Source organism: Elephas maximus, chromosome 6 (genome assembly GCF_024166365.1).
Source record: "Elephas maximus indicus isolate mEleMax1 chromosome 6, mEleMax1 primary haplotype, whole genome shotgun sequence".
Lineage (NCBI taxonomy): Eukaryota > Metazoa > Chordata > Mammalia > Proboscidea > Elephantidae > Elephas > Elephas maximus.
In genome coordinates, this window is record NC_064824.1 from 109,736,169 (window position 1) to 109,751,002 (window position 14,834).

Sequence of the window (14,834 nt, forward strand, 5' to 3'; positions counted from 1 at the left end):
AATACTGTGGTGAGAATTTAATAAGTTAATGTATGCATGTAGTAGCTGTTATGGTTATCTGTGGCTGTGTAATAAATAATCCCCAAATTTAGTGGTGTGAAACATCCATTTTACTATACTCATGGATTCTGTGGGTCAGGAATTTGGAAGGGTCTGGCAGGTGGAGCTTGTCTCTGCTGTGTTATGTCTATGTTCTCAGCAGAGAAGGCTGGAATACTGGGAGACTGGATACCTGCAGGCAGGAATTATCTGTAATCATCTTCACTCATATGTCTAATCAATGTTTCTGATTGTTGACAGAGACAGCTGGGACTGCTGAACAAAAGTCTTATGTGAGCTTTCTCACAGCCTCTGACTGCTTATATATTGGCTCAAGGCTCCAAAGGTAAGTATTCCTTTTCACAGTGTCTGTGGTGAAGAACCAGGTAGACACAATGTTATCATTTATATGACTCAGCCCAGGAAGTCATATAGCTTCACTCTGTTGTAGTCAAACCTACCCAGATTCAAGAAGGGGAGCATAAGTTCTACTTCACAATGAAAGGAATGTCAGGTCACATTGTCAGAAGAGCACATAAGATAGAAGATATTATAATGGAAAATCTGGAAAAACACAATCTATCACAATAACTAACATGTGGTAACCCATTGCCGTGGAGTCGATTCCAACTCACACCCTTCGAGGACAAAGTAGACATGCCCCAATAGGGTTTCTAAGGCTGTAATCTTTATAGAAGCAGCCTGCTACATATTTCTCCCTAGGAGTAGCTGGTGGGTTCAAACCTCTGACCTTTTGGTTAACCACTGGCTTTTTGGTTAACCGCTGACTTTTGGGGGCCCTGATGGCACAGTGGCTAAGAGCTTGGCTGCTAGCCAAAAAGGTCAGCATTTTGAAGCCACCAGCCGCTCCTTGGAAACCACGTGGGGCATTTCTGCTCTGTCCTATAGAGTTGCCATGAGTCAGAATCAACTAGAAGCCAATGGTCATGGGTGGCTGACATTTTGGTTAGGAGCTGAGTGTTTAATCACTGCACCACCAGGGCTTCTTTAACGCACGATAAACAAAAAAACCAAACCTGCTGCCGTTGAGTCCATTCCAACTCATAGCGATCCTACAGGACAGAGTAGAACTGCCCCATGGGGTTTCCAAGGAGCAGCTGGTAGATTCCAACTACGAACCTTTTGGTTAGCAACTGAGCTCTTAACCACTATGCCTCCAGGGCTTACACATCATTAAAAAAAAAAAAATTTTTTTTTTTTTAAAAGAAATATAGCTTTCTCCCCTTCCCATTTATCAAGACCATTTGGCGAAGTGTTTGACCAAGGCAATATACTTTTTGTGTTCCTCAATTCAACTAATAAATAGTTATTTAATACTGATTACAAAGATCATCATTACAAGGGAATAATTTTTTTTTGAGTGTGCAGCATGTATGAGGCACTATTTGAAGCACTTTACCTGAATCACTCATTTCTAATAACACACTTGTGAAGTATTTATTCTTAATGACTCAGAGAAGAGTAAAACCAAAATATAGAGAAATTAAATAACTTTTCTATGTAAACCATAAGGCCAGCATCTTAACCCAAATAATGTGGCTCTAGAAACCACTGTTTTAACCACTCACCTCACTGTGTCTCATCTTCACCCATACACAAACCAAAAATTGTGAAACGTTAATTTATTGATTTGTGACATTATTTTATAATGTCTGGAACAGTGGAAAATTACACCATACATATTAATAATTTGACTTTATTTAAAAGTACTAAAAATACTTTAAAATGCAGCTCTTCTGGAAAGTCTTAGAGCCTGAGCATTATATTTGTATGCTATTTTTGTGGAAAAATAATTAATATTTGTTGATTGCCTTTAATATCCCCAAAACAATTCTGCTAGAGTCTTCCTCAAAATAATGTTGTGTGGTATACATTGCTATCCATTTCTTTAGAGACCAATTATATTTTTTAAAAAATTATCTCTCTCTCTATCTGTATATATGTGTGTGTGTGTATTTATTGTGTGCATTCTCTACCTCAGGCATTCAATGAAGATTGTAGATAAAATACTCTTGGTTCCTATCGGTAGATATGACCTCTGCCCTCAAGAATCTTAACCATTTTTCAGAGAAGAGACACAATGATAGAAACAATTACAACAAAGTACATTTGAAAAATGCTGTGATATGAGAGTTACTGGGAACCATGGAATTCACTGCAGGAAACACAGTCTCCTTCCAGCTTAATTATGAATAAATGGAGAGAACTAATGAAGCAGTTTCTTATGTACCTTTTCATTTATATCTCTCACCAATCCTAAAAGATATCAGAATATTTTATTTATTTGTTTATTTTTTACTGATGAAACAGTAAGAATGAAAAGAGAAAGTAACTCTTCCAGGGTTATCCTGGTGTAGAGTAAGAACCCAGGGATTCAGCCGAGACTTTTCTGACTCTAAAGCCTGGAGTCCCCCTCTCCTCCAGCAGTGCTTCCCACAGTGTGCTGGAGGATCACTGCAAGCTCACGGAAATGCACATCCATGAGCTGCACTCTGACCTGCTGCATCAGGATCTTTGGAGGTGGCAGCTCAGCAACATGTGTTCTCTCCACCCTCTGGGTGACTCTGATGCTTGCTGAAGTCTGAGAAACACAGCTCTACAGCATAATGAGGTGGAGTGAATAACAGAGTGTTGGAGAGGATAACAATCCCCAAGGAGCTTAAAATCATATTGCAGGACAAGTTTACAAAATCAAAATGAAAGCAGAAAAGTTGCCACGTGAATGATCTCATGACAGCATAAGAGCTCAGTAGAAGGGAACTGGAGGTGCTGCACAGATTATGAGGAATTTAATCAGGAAAAACCTAATGGAGAAGATAGCATTGAACTGGGCCTTGAAGGCTGAGGAAGACCTTGATAGAGAGTAGGAGGAGGATTTCCAGAAAGAATGAGAAGCTCAAGGAAGCATTACTTGGCAATGAGCAAATAAATTGTCTTGAACCTGAGTGTGACTGTGGATCAGAGTATCAGCAGCATGCTTGTTAAAAATGCAGAATCTGAGATCCCAACCCCAACTTCCTGAACCAGAATTTGCATTGTAAGGAGACCCCTGGGTGATGCACCTGCACATTAGTGGGTGATGAACACTAGTATTGTCCAGGCAAACAGAGCTCAGTTGGGACTGATTTTTCTTAAAAATCAGTCAATGGGTTAGAACAGATTGAGAAGCAGTGATCTAGAGGGTCTCCCAGATTTTACAAATGAGGAGACCAAGGCCCAAGGGGTCAAATAATTTGCTAAATATCACACAGATACTAAACAGGAATTCAAACCAAGATTCTATATTGCCTTTCCACGTCACAGGCATGGGAACAGCTTAGCAGGCTGTATCACTAGTTCAAGTCAGAGTTACTGAGAATAATAGAAATGGACAGGAGAGGACAGATGCAGGAGACTTCAAGAAAGTAGGATTTATGGAACTTATTAGGGAACTAATTCTATGTAGGTTTTGAGTCACACCAATTGAAAAAAAAATCAAAACTTGAGATTTAAGAGTTTTCCTAGAAATGGGGCTCTGTACCCTAATTACATCACTACCATTATTTGGAAGGGAACAATAACTCAATGGGATAAGGTCACCTTGAGGTGAATCATGCTCCGAAGTTGTAGATTCAAGTCTGCATTAAATAACACCTTTTTTTGTTTTTCCTTAAAAACCAAAGACATTCAATGTCAATGCCCACCAAGCCCCAGAGCTGACTGTGAGGATGGTGCAGGACCTGTTGTACGTAAGTTCACTGTGAGTTGGAGCTGCCTCCGAGGCAACTAACAACACCAAAGTCTCCAAAGAAATGTTCTATTTGGAAATACGAAGTAGAAAGTAGGACCGTATAAAACACAAGAGTGGTGGCAAAGCCCAGGCAGCTCGGATTCGCAAAGGCTGTGTCTGTGATGTCCCCCTCAGTGACCATTGCCAATGGACCTAAGAGGAAGGTCAAGTCTGCTGAAGGGGCAATGAAGTGATAACCCAAGGGGAAATGGGCCGTAAAGGTAGCAGAAGAAGATAAATCTTCAGTCAAAAAAGTGCGAACTAAAGGGAAAAAGGAACAAAAGAAAAAGAAGCAGAAGCAGTTAACCAAGAACAAAATAAAATGGCCTGGAGAAGACAAAGACACTAAACCTAAGGAGGAACCAGCCTCTGGTGAAGCAGGAGAGAGAAGCCAGATCAGACTCACACCTTACCTAAGTCTTTTCTGTGCTCCCTGTACTCTCATCTTGTACAATCTAGAGGAATATTTTGATCAACTATTTTGTAAATACAAGTTTCTTAATAACTATGGAAACCCATTTTTAAGAACCAAAAAAACCAAACCCTCTGCTGTCGAGTCGATTCTGACTCATAGTGACCCTACAGGGCAGAGTAGAACTGCCCCTTAGAATTTCCAAGGAGCACCTGGTGGGTTTGAACTGCTGACCTTTTGGTTGGCAGCTGTAGCACTTAACCACTACGCCACCAGGGTTTCAAGTTTTAAAGAAGCAAATCCTAAAAAAAAGAGGTGAATCCTAAAAGAAGTGAATCCTAACTCATCACATTTTTTAGCATAGATATAAATGTAAATGCTTTTTTAAGAGGTGAAATCTCATCATGAATGTTTGTGCAATGAGAATATAGGGGTATATGAAAGCCACAGAGGTCTTGTGTGTCAACTTACTATTTCAGTGCCAGAAGACACAAAGTTTGAAAATCAGTATTAGATAGGATAGAAAGGCATAGAAAAGCAAGCAGAAATTTTATCCAACGTACAACTCGGGGCTGTGAACTTTGTGTAAGTTAGCAAATACGCTATTTCTAGCATGTTACATGCAAGTTAACAAATCTTATATTCCAAATAAACAATGAGGAACATGGGCATTTCCAGTTAAGAGAATTAAATTTTTAGGAAATGACCTTTCCAGGCTAGTGAATGTAAAATATCAAGGTTGTTCAAGAAACAAATAGTGGGCATCTAGGGAAATTGAAATATTTAAAAATACGCCTTGAAGAGCTAAATGACCTTTACTTTTCCTCACTAAATATAAAACGCTCACCTGCGTCCAGATTACACATTTATCGGGAGAGTTTGATTTGGAGTGTTCAAGCATTTAGATTTAGGGCATTTGACTCACCAAAACTTATAACATTAAAATGAAGGGGAGTTTGCTGGGAAGATTTTTATCCTTACATGCCCCAGGAGAAAAGCATAAATGGAAATTCACTGAGATCTGATACACTTACATAAAACACAAAGTGACCGCCACTGTCGCATGCAAAAGAATTCTGTAGTTGGAAGCAGTTTCTCGTTTTCTCTAATTTGGCTAGGAAACTGTTGTTGTTAGGTGCCCTCAAGTTTATTTTGAGTCGTAACAATCCTATGTGACAGAGATGAACTGCCCCCTAAGGTTTTTTGGGCTGTAATGTTTATGGGAAGGAGTCCTGGTAGGGCAAAGGTTAACAGCTTGGCTACCAAAAAGGTTGGCTGTTCAAACCTACCCAGTGGCTCTGTGGGAGAAAGGCCTGGCAATCTGCTTCTGTAAAGGTTACAACCAAGAAAACCCTAGGAGCAGTTCTACTCTGTCACATGGGGTCACTACAAGTCAAAATCAATTCAATGACACCTAACAACAACAACAGTTTTACAGAAGCAGATCGCCAGTTATTTCTCCCAAAGAGCTGCTAGGTGGTTAGCAGCCAAACGCTTAACCATTGTGCCACCAGGGCTCCTTGCCAGAAAACTAGGTCGTTATATGAAGTTTGGGAGCTACTGTAGTGTTTCTAAATTGTTCACATCATATGTTGATAATCAGATAATTAGAGGTGTTTCACTAGGATTTTTTTCCTTGGATCTCAGGCTGTTTTTCAGACATTTCCTCTCCAATGTCATAAAATTATTATTCCTCATTTCTATGCTAGAAACAGTGTGTACCAATAAATAGAAAGAATATTAAAAAATACATACATATAATAAAAATCTACCCTTTCCAAAAAAGGCCTGATAGAGTTTGAGTGTTTTTGTTGTTTTTAGGTGCCGTCAAGATTGTTCTGACTCGAACCCCTGAGGGAGCAGGAGATCAGTGGGATGCAGACCCCAAATTCTCACAAAAAGACCATACTTAATGGTCTGACTGAGACTAGAAGAATCCCGGCAGTCATGGTCCCCAAATCTTCTGTTGGCCCAGGACAGGAACCATTCCCAAAGACAACTCATCAGACATGAAAGGGACTGGACAGTGGGTAGGAGAGAGATGCTGATGAAGAGTGAGCTAATTATATCAGGTGGACCCTTGAGACTGGGTTGGCATCTCCTGTCTGGAGGGGGGATGGGAGGATAGAGAGAGTTGGAAGTTGGCAAAATTGCCACAAAAGGAGAGATTGGAAGGACTGACTCATTAGGGGGAGAGCAAGTGGGAGTACGGAGTAAGGTGTATATAAACTTATACGTGACAGTCTGACTTGATTTGTAAACGTTCACTTGAAGCTCAATAAAAGTTACTTAAAAAAAAAATATTGTAAAAAAAAAAAAAAAAAGATTTTTCCGACTCATAGTGACCCTATGTACAACATAACAAAACATTCCCTGGTCCTGTGCCATCCTCACAATCATTGCTGTGTTTGACCCATTGTTGCAGCTAGTGTGTCAACCCATCTCCTTGAGGGTCTTCCTCTTTTTTGTTGACCCTCTAGCTTGCCAAGCATGATGTCTTTCTCCAGGGACCAGTCCTACCTATTAAAATGTCCAAAATACATGAGACAAAGTCTTGTCATCCTTGCTTCTAAAGAGCATTCTAGCTGTACTTCTTCTTAGATTTGCTTGTTCTTCTGGCAGTCCATGGTATATTCAATATTCTTTGCCAACACCATTATTCAAAGGCATCAATTCTTCAGTCTTCCTTATTCATTGTCCAGCTTTCACATGCATATAAGGCGATTGAAAATCCTATGGCTTGGGTCAGGTGCACCTTTGTTCTCCAAGTGATATCTTTCCTCTTTAACATTTCAAAGAGGTCTTTTGCAGCAGATGTGCTCAATGCAATATGAGTTTAAGTGCTTCCCCTATTTTCCAGGGTCTTGCTTTCCATTGCAAGTAAAAATGCCTGTCTATACATCATTTTAAAGTTTTTCAGCTTAAGTTCTTCAATTTATGTTTCTTTTATTGCATTCAAGTTATGTCTATCAATATGGGAAAATAAATATAACATAAAAATAGTATCAGTATATACTAGGATGTTCAGCAGCACCTCTAGCCTCCATCCACTAGATATCACCAGCACCCTTCTACCCCTGTTGTAACAACCAAAAACATCTCCACACATTATGTTACTAGTATTTTCTCTTCTTCACTTTAAAAATCAAGCTGAGCATCTTACTAACAGGAAAATGGTAGAGGCTCTGATTACTATTTTGTTATCTGTTCTTTGACAACAATGGCAGAACTGTTATTAAATTGAGTGAGCGTTCTAGTTACACACTCCAGACCACTATTAAAACATATTCTGCAATGTCTTTTCTATGCTGTAAAGAAAGATGTCAATATTTTTCGTTCTACGATCTTTGAATTAGCTCATAAAATTAGATAACTTGGAATAAAACTTTATATTTGTCACACAATAGTAAAGTTGATCCATCTGAGGTATGGAGCCTTAAACACTTTCAGGATGATTCTTACTTGATCTACCATTCACTGAGAGCTAGGGGAGGATCTTAACAAAACATGAGTAAGGCAATCATTTTTTTGGTAGGATGTTAGGTCCCCACACTTCTGTTGGTTTGTTATACTGTGGGGGCTTGCATGTTGCTGTGATGCTAGAAGCCATGCCACCAGTATTCAAATACCAGCAGGGTCACCCATGATGGACAGGTTTTGGCTGAGCTTCCTGACTAAGATAGACTAGGAAGAAGGACCTGGCAGTCTAGTTCTGAAAAAATTGGCTTGTGAAACCCTTATGAATAGCAGTGGAACATTGTTTGGTATAGTGCTGGAAGATGAGCCCCACAGATCTGGAAGGCACTCAAAAAATGACTGGAGAAGAGATGCCTTCTCAAAGTAGAGTCAACCTTAATGACACGGATGGAGCCAAGATTTCAGGACTTTCATTTGCTAATGTGGCACAAATCAAAATGAGAAGAAACAGCTGAAAACATCCATGAATAATCAGAACAAGGAATGTAGGAAGTATGACTCTAGCAAAGTTGGAAATAGTCAAAAATGAAATGGAACGCATAAACATTGATATCCAAGGCATTAGTGAGCTGAAAAGGACTGGTATTGGTCATTCTGAATTGGACAATTGTATGGTCTACTATGTCAGGAATGACAACTTGAAGAGGAATGGCATGGCACTCATCATCAAAAACAGTATTTCAAGACCTATCCTGAAGTACGCAATTGTCAGTGATAGGATAATATCCATACACCTGCAAGGAAGACCAATTAATATTACTATTATTCAAATTTATGCAAGAACCACCAAGGCCAAAGATGTAAAATTGAAAATTTTTATCAACTTCTGCAGTCTAAAATTGATAGAACATGCAATCAAGGTGCATTGATAATTACTGTTGATTGGAATACAAAAGTTGGAAACAAAAAGAAGGAATAGTAACTGAATAATACGGCCTTGGTGGTAGAAATGACTCTGGAGATCACATGATAGAATTTTGCAAGACCAATGTTTTCTTCTTTGCAAATACCTTTTTTCAACAACATAAATGGCGACTATACACGTGGACCACACCAGATAGAATATACAAGAATCAAATCAACTACATCTGTGGAAAGAGATGATGGAAAAGCTCAATATCATCAGTCAGAACAAGCACAGGGGCCGAGTGCAGAACAGACCATCATTTGCTCATAAGGAAGTTCAAGTTGAAACTGAAGAAAATTAGAACAAGTCCATGAGGCCAAAGTACAACCTTGAGTATATCCCACCTGAATTCAGAATCCATCTCGAGAATAGATTTGACACATTGAACACTAGTGACCAAAGACTAGACAAGCTGTGAAATGACATCAAGGACATCATACATGAAGAAAGCAGGTCATAAAAAAGACATGAAAGAAAGAAAAGACCAAAATGGTTGTCACAAGAAACTCTGAGAAACTTGCTCTTGATGGTTAAGTAGCTAAAATGAAGTAAAAGCTGAACAGAAGATTTCAAAGGGGTGGCTCGATAAGATAAAGTTATAATAACATGTATCGGGTTGCTATGAGTCAGAATCAACTCAACGGCAACAGGTATGGCTTTTCTTTTTGGTTTTTGGTGCAAAAACCTGGAGATAGAAAACCAAAATAGAAGAACACACTTGGCATTTCTGAAGCTGAAAGAACTGAAGAAAAAAATCAAGCCTCAAGTTGCAATATTCAAGGATTCTATAGGGAAAATATTATATGACCCAGGAAGCATCAGAGAAGAGGGAAGGAATACACAGAGTTACTATACCAAAAAGAACTGGTCTATGCTCAACCATTTCAGGAGGTAGCATATGGTCAGAAACCGATGATACTGAAGGAAGAGGTCTAAGCAGTACTGAAGGCATTGGCGAAAAACAAACCTCCAGGAATTGATGGAATACCAATTGAGATGTTTTAAAAAACTAAAGCAGTGCTGGAAGTGCTTGCTTGTCAATGCCAAGAAGCTGGACTATATGAACAAGAACAGGGATTCAGGATTGAAGGAAGACTCATTAACAACCTCATATGCAGATGACGCAACCTTGCTTGCTGAAAGTGAAGAGGACTTGAAGCACTTACTGAAGAAGATCAAAAACCACTGCCTTCAGTATGAATTACACCTGAACATAAAGAAAACAACAATCTTCACAACTTGACCAATAAGCAACATCATGATAAATGGAGAAAAGATTGAAGTTGTCAAGAATTTCATTTTATTTGAATCTATAATCAATGCCCATGGAAACAGCAGTCAAGAAATTAAAAGACATATTGCATTGGGCAAATCTGCTGAGACCTCTTTAAAGTGTTAAAAAACAAAGATGTCACCTTGAAGAGTAAGGTGCCCTTGATCCAAGCCTTGGTCTGTTCAATCGCCTCATATGCATGTGAAAGCTGGACAACAAAAAAGGAAGACTGAAGAATTGATGCCTTTGAATAATGGTGTTGGCAAAGCAAATTCAATATACTGTGGACTGCCAAAAGAACGAGCAGATCTGTATTAGAAGTACAACCAGAACACTCCTTAGAAGCAAGGATGGCGAGACAAGGTCTCGCATACTTTGGCCATGTTATCAGGAGGGACCCATCCCCAAAGAAGGATATCATGCTTGGTAAAGTGGAGGGTCAACAAAAAAGAGGAAGACCCTCAGTGAGATTGATTGACACAGTGGCTGCAACAATGGGCTCAAGCATAGCAACAATTGTGAGGATGGCACAGGACCGGGCAGTGTTTTGTTCTGTTGTACACAGGGTCGCTATGAGTTGGAACTGACTTGACAGCACCTAGCAACAACAATAACAGGAAATTATACCTATTGTCAATAGCAAAACACTTTAAAAAATACCCTACAATGTAGCACGTTATATCTAAGGCGTAAGATAATAAAATGTTCTTTCTCTGGATATATAATGTGAATAAGTATAACATTTTATCATAATGTGAAGAATTTTTTAAAATTAAAAACATTACTTTCAAATTAATATAAGTATAGTTGTTGTCCTTTTTCCCCAGACGTCTTTTTCCCCACCCTACCCCACCCAAACTCTTTGTAGCCTCAGAATCAGCATCACCTCTATAAGGATAAATCCACACTTCTGTTAAGACATTTAGGCAAGTTCTAGAAAACCTTTTTTTTTATTTCCTCATGGGATACTGTGATGATTAAGGTTGTGTCAACTTGGCTGAGCCATGATTCTCAGTGGTTTGGCAGTAATGATGTAGCTTGGCAGTCGTACAATATATAATCACCTCCATGATGAGATCTGATATAATGTGATCACTTCCATGATAGTATCTGCTGTGAATAGCCAATCAGTGGAAAGGGAGTTTCCTTGGGGGTGTGACCTGCATCTAATGTAGTTGGGCTTTCTGGCATGGTTCACTGGCTTTTGCTCACTCTGGATCTTCCAGCTGGCTTTTATTTATTCAACTTCCATTTTGGGGGGATTTGAGCTAGCAGCTTGCCTGCCAATCTTGGGATTTGTCAGCCTCTGCAGTCTGGATCTTGGGTTCGCCAGCCCCTGCAGCTACGTGAGTCAGGAGAAGCCTCCAGCCTGACCCATGGATTTGGGACTTACCAGCCTCTGCAACTGCTTGAGCCATTTCCTTGATATATATCTTTCTCTCTTCTCTCTCTCTCTGTCTCTCTCTATATGTATTTATGTAGACACTGCTTGGTAAAGTAGAAGGTCAGCAAAAAAGAGGAAGCCCCTCAACGAGATGGATTGACAAAGTGGCTGCAACAATAGGCTCAAGCATAACAACAATTGTGAGCATGATGCAGGACCGGGCAGTGTTTCCTTCTGTGGTACCTAGGGTCGCTGTGAATGAGAACCAACTTGACAGCACCTAATAACAACATATAGATGCTTCACTGGTTTTGCTTCTCTAGAGAATCCAGCTTAAAACAGATACCATTCAGGTGTGTGCTCAATTTCAGAGAGAAAACCAAAAAACACATTATGGTTCAACTCATAGCAACCATATAGGACAGAGTAGAACTGTCCCATAGGGTTTCCAGGGAGTGGCTGATATATTTGAAGTGCAGACCTTTTGGTTTACTGCCAAGCTCTTAACCACTGTGCTACTAGGGCTCCATTTTTGGACAGAGTACTTGTAAAACAGTGGGAGTCACAGTAATGGAATCACCTGAACCTGTCTAACTTCAGGGGGATAATGGCCAGGATTACCCCAAAGGTGATCCCTATGTGTTGGAGGTCAGACATACCTCCACTCTCCAACCTTTTTGTCAATCCTGACACCAGCCATCTCTCCCACAGCACTCTCTACTTCTCTTCCTGCTTTTTTCTGTCTGAAAAACCTTTGTTGGACTAGCTGCTTAAATATACAAAGTCTTTGTCAATTGCAAGGCATGGTAATCCCACCAGGGCCACAAACTGACCAATTCCCTCTCTGTAGGCCACACACACTTTATTTCCACAGTAGGCTACAACTCACCTCATTTGCATAGTCTAGCGACCAGTCCCTACGAGGTGCATACCAATCACAGGACAGGCTACAACCCAGGGCAAGAAAAAAGTAAAGTTTTTTAAAGCTTACCCAGGAAATATCAGTCAACCTGGACAAAAGTAACAAACCCTCTAAGGTAGAAACAACACAAAGGTAACTCCTCAGGGCTTCAGGAAAAATCTCTCAAGCTGTTTTTCCAAATACCAAGGCGAAAGGCCACATAAAGGAGCTCATTTCACCACAGCAACATACATTTTGCTTCTCCTTCACTAATGTCATTTTATAGGATCGTTGTGAACGTTAAATGAGACCACGTATACAAAGTTCTTAACGGAGGGCCAGGCATAAGGAAAACATTCCATCAATGTCTTTATTTTAAACTGTTGTTGTGAAGGCTGGAAATCTATACAAACATAATAATTTCACACTGACTAAAAACAAGATAGTTTCATAAATCCCTGAAATACATGAAAGGAAATGACATAAGAAGACATTTAAAATAACAGGAATGAGACATTAAGACTTAATCTTCAGGATATTATATGACATATTATGTGCTTCTTACAATAGAAATGAGTGGACAGCTAATAGAATATGGCCTTAAAGCATAAAAGCTTTATCTTTTGTTTCTAAAATAGGCAAAAAACTAGGATATTATTTTGTAGAACACTACTTATCTTGGAAAGATAGGTAGAAACAAATCAAGTGATTTGCAAGATAGGTATTTTTCTTTTAAATACCGTATTTGTTCTGTATGATACTGTGAGGGTATACACATGAGATTAAGCATTTGCCAAAATTTGCAGGACTGTACTACACAAAGAGTGAACCTTAATGTAAACTATGGAGTTTAGCTAATAGTAATGTAATCGGTATTGGTTTATCAATAGTAATGAATGTATCACAGAAATATAAGATGTTAAATATCAGGAGCAACAATGTGGAGGAGGAAGGGTATACAGGAACTCTGTACTTCCTGCACAATTTTTCTGTAAACCTAAAACTGTTCTAAAAAAATAAAATCTATTAAAAAAAAAAAAAAGCTATGGGTAACTTGCAAGAGCAGGTATTTCAATACTTGCATATCTCATGTGTACCATTTGGTTTACAGTCTCCTGATTGCTATCTTGTGGTGAATTGTTCTGTTTATAGCTTTAAAATTGCTACCTGGGTGACAGTTTTCTGTTTCTAATGTTAAGATGGTTGTCTAGTGGCTTTGCTCCCCATGGTTTATCACGCAGCTTGATAATACTGTCGGGGAAATACAATTAGCTAACTAGGCACCTGCTCAGTTTACAGTTTTATGAGTGTAACGTGTAGTATGATACACATCTTGGGGCTTGTATTGAAATTGCTTGAAAATTGAGATTCTGTATGAAATTCTGCAATATATGAATATGTCTTAAATATTTTAGATAATATATTATTTCTACATATTTTGTGTATGTATATATGCATATGTGTGTATGTATATGTATGTGTGTGTGTGTACATATGTATAGACAGAGAAAGATGCCACAGGGCTTTTAAAATTAAACAATTGTGAATTCAGAAATCCTGGAGTATACAGCATAAGAGAGCAGCTAGAGTTTGAATTCTGACTTTCATTTTAGCCTCTAATCTCATATTTCCATACAGACCTCACAGATTGTCCATGATTTCTTTCTCTCTCATAATCATCTTTTTAATTAAAATTTTGACATTGAGTCAGGATCAGATCCATGCTGTATTTCAGAAGAAGTTTCCAGTGGCAATTTAGCATATCAATAACCCTAGAAAGTTTACTAACTCATTTGTAAATTAGATACTTCGTGTGAGATTTCACCTTTATTAACTTTTTTTTAAGTAATACCGCTAGAGGTAAGTGTAGTTATCTAGACTATTCTCTATGTCTGGGACGACTGGTGTCTTTCTTAAGCAGATTGGTAACACCTTGAGAAAAGGACACATTCTGTAGGCTCTCCACATGATCATTCTTAAAAAAAATCTTTTTATTTGTGCTTATGTTGCATTTATTTTTCTTGAATAAAAGGAACCTGATTCTCCATTATAGTTAAGTTGTCCCTAAGTAATTTGAAGAGGTGGAGTGAAATTTTCAAGTTGTATCAGAAAAGCATTGACTAATGAAGACCACTTTTGTTTTTGAGCTGAGCCAATGTGCCAGCATAATGTCTGCTTCTATCAGAATGAGGTATCTCCTAAGCAGAGGGAGAAAAAGAAGTGGTTGGCGTTTAAGTAGAGGACAGAAAACTATGTAAGTCAGAAGATGTGGCTTTGAGGGTGAGTTATGTCCACTTAGTAATGTTTGCATGACTCTAGATTTGCCATTTTAGTCTTATTTTCTTCATCTGGGTGACCAGGATGATTCAAGTAATTGGTGTTGTTAGGTACTATAGAATCAGTCCTGACTTAAAGTGATCCTATGAACGACAGAATGAAATACTGCCCAGTCCTGCACCATCCTCACAATCATTGCTATGTTTGAGCCCATTGTTGCAGCTACTGTATCAGTCTACCTCGTTGATGGCGTTCCTCTTTTTTGCTGACTCTCTACCAAGCATGATGTCCTTCCCCAAGGACTGCTCCCTCCTGATAACATGTCCAAAGTGCATGAGACAAAGTCTTGCCATCCTCACTTCTAAGAAGCATTC